This window comes from Lolium perenne, chromosome 2 (assembly GCF_019359855.2).
Source record: "Lolium perenne isolate Kyuss_39 chromosome 2, Kyuss_2.0, whole genome shotgun sequence".
NCBI classification, from domain to species: Eukaryota; Viridiplantae; Streptophyta; class Magnoliopsida; order Poales; family Poaceae; genus Lolium; species Lolium perenne.
Window position 1 is genome coordinate 331845057 of NC_067245.2, and position 4430 is coordinate 331849486.

Consider the following 4430-nt stretch of genomic DNA (forward strand, 5'->3'; position numbering starts at 1 on the left):
CTTTAACAAAAAGGCTTATTCATGGTACTTGTGCCAATTCTTGTTTTCTCTTGTTTATTTTTAAATTGGGAAAAACACTACTATACTTGAGAGAGTAAGTAGAATATTTTGAACTCCTATGTTCCACTAGTTCTCTCAACATTTTCAAATTCCATTCCACTTGAATTCATTCCCAATTGTCCCTAGACAATTGAGGTGTTTCAAATACTTTTCAAATAAGTTCTATTTCAAATGACAAATCTTGCACATCTTGTGTATCTCTCTGATCTACCACATTGTATCCCCTCATCCTCCAATTCTTGATCATGTAGATGATCATTTGATACTTTCAAATCACTCCCTATTGACCTCTAATTTGTGGAGCAACTTATATTTCATCATACCCATCTCAATCCTCTATTCTTTTCTATTATCACATTGACCTCATGAATTGATGATTTATGTCACCATATTCATCCTTGTGAGTATATGGATACTTCACTCTCCATCTCTCTTAACCTTGCTCTACCATTGCCCAAACCACAATCACCATCCCATCTACCTTGACATGCTCATGCATTGTTGCATGTGGCCAATCTCAATCCTTCCAAAATTAAATTCAAATAAAAACTTCTAATCATCAAATATACCCTTGGGTCCATTTTTCATCTTATGTTTGTCCCAACCATAGTGGTAACAATTATCCTTGGAGTACATATCACCTCACACTTATTTTTATCTATATGTATCTACTCATATACTTATCATCATCCAAATCACTCATGGACATTACCTCCTCAACATCATGCCTTGATTTGTTCACATGAATGTTGTGCATCTCTCTCACATTTCTCACTTGCTCATGACAAGAATGGAGCCGGCCAATTTTTGTGTGCATGCCAATTTCGGCCAGCACTACCTCCTCTTTTCCTTCTTATACAAGCCATGCCTCCCACCTAACCCAATCACTAAATGGGCAGCCACCCACCATAGCCAATCAAAGAAGGAGGCAGCCACCATCCTCCCTCTATTTAAAGAGCTTGGCCGGCCACCACCTCCACCTTTGGCCTCATTTTTCTTCTCTCCACTCCCTCACACTCTCCTCCTACCTCTCCCCACGAGCTGCTGCTCCTCCTAAGCTCGATGGCCGGCCATGGCCATGAAAACCAGCCAAGATGAAGCTCCCCTTCTTCCTCAAGCTCATCCTCACCATGAGAGCATCTCTCTCACTCTCTTCTCCCCCAACCCTAGCTGGTTTCCTCTCCTTTTCTTCTTCCTCCATTGCTAAGATTGGATCTTGATGCAGGTTCATGTTGGTCCAAGCATGGAGGAGGTTGAGCAATCCTCAGATCTGAAGTTCTTGAGCAAAGTTCGTCCAAATCCCTGCAGTAATTTCTGTATCTTGCTGTTTCAGATTTTGGTACGAACTTGTAAAATCCGCCAAATGTTGTGTGCAGATCCAAATCGAGTGATTCAAAGTTCCACAGATAGGTATTGAAAAGATCTACAACTTGGCGTTGGTCTCATCCTCAAATACTTTACGGATTTTGTACGGTAAATAAAGTTCTGTAAACATGCAGAATCACTGTTTGTTAGATTTCTTCCTTTTTACAAAACCTTTTTGAGCAAACTCAACTGTGGGTGAAAGCCCTCTCCAGTACCTTCATTTTGGCGTTGGTTTCACTTCAAATGACCTAATGAAATTGAAATGGTTCACAGATCAAGATCTGGTCAGATCTGACTTTGTCGAATTAAACCAGGAGCTTGGAAATGAATTTTTGAATGAAACCAGTTGGGTAAGAACCACCTTATCAATATCTTTCAGATACAGCTGACCTCATATTTTTATGAGTTGTGTACGATTTGTGGTGAATTAAACTTATTCTGTGTGTTCTGCAGACATGGCTGTTAGCTTTTAATTCATCAAAAATCCATTTTTGAACCTAATTGAGTGGTTCCACTTCTGTAGGATTGCTGAATGTTTTCTTAATCATCTCCAACAAGTTTCAAACCTTTATCTATTCTGCAACTCCATAGTTAAAGCAAATGGTGAAAACATGCAGTAAACTTGTCAATCCATTTGTGAGAGTTTCGGAAATAATTTGAACCCAAATCCAATTGTGTTTGCATCTCTGTTTAATTACCTTTCAGATGCAAGTGACCTCATATTTTTAGGATTTTTCTACGATTTATGGCTTACAGATCTTGTTTTCTGGACAGTCAGATTCAAGGAAATTCCTAAAATTGTATGTTTAATGTTTTTGGGTGATTCCAATTGGGTTAGTCTTGTATTAGTACTGGCTATATAGGAAAAATATTATTAGTCTCCGTTCATACATATTTGTTGCTGTTAGTAAGGTATATGTGTGTCATGCATTGTTGAAGCAAAACTTTTCGGTTTATTTAAAACCCTTGACCAACTCTTTTTAGTAGAGATGGGCAACCCTTGTTTTATGCTTACAAAATAAAACCTCTGCAATCTAACATTAGCTCTTTTGTTTTGCTTAAGTTCTCAAATGATGTGGAATATGGTTTGCTTCCTATTTTGGATGTTGTGTTATGTGAGCAAACTAAGTTAGGAAAACTGTTTTCTACTTTTACAAAAATGTTAGAAAATGTTTTGTGAATGTATTTGATGTCAAACTAATGCTCTTGTCCTCTTTATGATGTTATCTACCAGGGGATGTTTGGTTTATACCATGGTGATAACCGAGAGAGGCAATTGCTAAGTCATGGCACTCTCATACCTTCACTAGGTAAATAGATTGGGTTCTCTTTTAGTTGCTTTGTAGTACCTATAAGTCTTTTGTATGTTATCCCTTAGTAAAGTGGTTAGCTATTGATTGTTGAATGTTGCATGCTTGTTATGTTTGGAGCAATGTGATTGATTGTGTTCCTTTTATATTTTCCGGCGATAGATGCGAACAATTCCGGAGAAGAAGAAGTGGAATCGGACGAGGATTTTATTTATATATGTTGTTGGGATTCTTATATTGATGGAGTTGATGAAGTACAGGGACAAATAAGCCAAGGCAAGCCATCTTTTGACCTCTGATTCGGTGTCTAGTTGGATGTCATTTGTTGATGTCCAAAGCACCTTAATTCTATGTGTGTTATTCTCTCTATTTATGTCATCTTTGGGTGATTGCAAATGGGGTACTCCCTAGTGGTGATACTCCCCTATTGTTCTTGTGTTATGGGATGCATGGTATTATGGCCGTGCTATTCCACTTGGTCATCTTGTATGCTCAACTTGAGCATCTTCCCTCTCAAGATAGTAACATACACCACACCCACCACTTTTGTAATTTAGAGGTGTCAATGTCATGATCTTGGTGTAATTCTCAACTTAAGAGGACTATGCCGTGTACCCTTGTGAATGTTGGTTGGATAGTGCACCTTCACCATCCAAGTTGTATAGTAGTACCACAAATCTGAAAGTTGGGTCCATCCTATGTTGTCATCATACATGCTTACCTTAAGCAAGTATAATCCTCTTTGAGCCACTCACAAATACCCCTCATGGCGTGATGACCCGCATCTCGGCCATGGTGTTGTATTAGTTCCTTCTCATGAAACTATAGGTTGGGAACCCCTCAAGGTTTACCTTGTTGTAAATGTTTATGAAAACCTTGGGCGAGTTAATCCAAGTGTATGGTTTATGAAAGCAAAGGATCTTGATAAAGATGTTTGGAAAAGAGGTGTATGGAGGTTGGTTGACAACCGAGGTGTTGTGGGGGAAAAAGAAATGTTTTCTAAAAAGGAGCACTGCGTATAAGTGTACACCAGCCCAACTTTTATCGCGCAACCACTCTACCCCAATATGGGCACGGGGCTTAGCCCGTAGTTTGTTGAAGCTGGCAGGAGCACCCTTCACAACTTTCTAGGGAGGGTCATGACGACCTCCGACGCCGGGTTGCGCTCTGGAGGAGGCAATACACTGTAGTTGTCTATAGCCGGACGATTACTGAGGGTCTTCTGTCATGGCGCCGGAGATACGCTCAAAAGGAGGTATGCTGCCGGGGTGCCGGGAAGGGGTAAGCCCGCAGGGAAGGACTCGTGCCAGTGGAGATGGGCGAAAGGTTATGTCCGGGTATCCGTCGTGGCATATGTTGTTATGCGGGGATGATGCCCACACGATAGGTATCCGGATAGTTGTGGGGAAAGTGTGCAAACTCTGCAGAGTCAAATCTATTCGAATAGCCGCGTCCGCGGTCATGGACGGGTTGCAAAGGTCTACCTTTACCGGGGCTTGAGTTTTGTTTTGATAAATGCTTTGCAAAGAAAGTGTTGTGTTGGATGCACCGGAAGGGTACGGAAAAAGGGGCGTGTGTTGACCATATGGAGATGGTCGTGGAAAAATGGAGGCTAAGTGGGGAACTCTTTCCTAAATGTTTCTTGAAGAGGAACCCTTCGTTAACAAAGATATAGAGATGTCATAAGTATCTTTG

The 4430-nt window shown here is 40.5% G+C and overlaps 1 long non-coding RNA gene across 1 annotated transcript; it reads left to right on the top strand.

Moving 5' to 3' along the window:
* Positions 1-1269: 1269 nt before the first annotated feature.
* LOC139835377 (uncharacterized) lies at positions 1270-3005 on the top strand. The gene is made up of 5 exons (XR_011751182.1): positions 1270-1348; positions 1437-1533; positions 1699-1775; positions 2660-2735; positions 2898-3005. It is a non-coding gene; the product is annotated as an uncharacterized lncRNA (long non-coding RNA).
* Positions 3006-4430: the final 1425 nt, after the last annotated feature.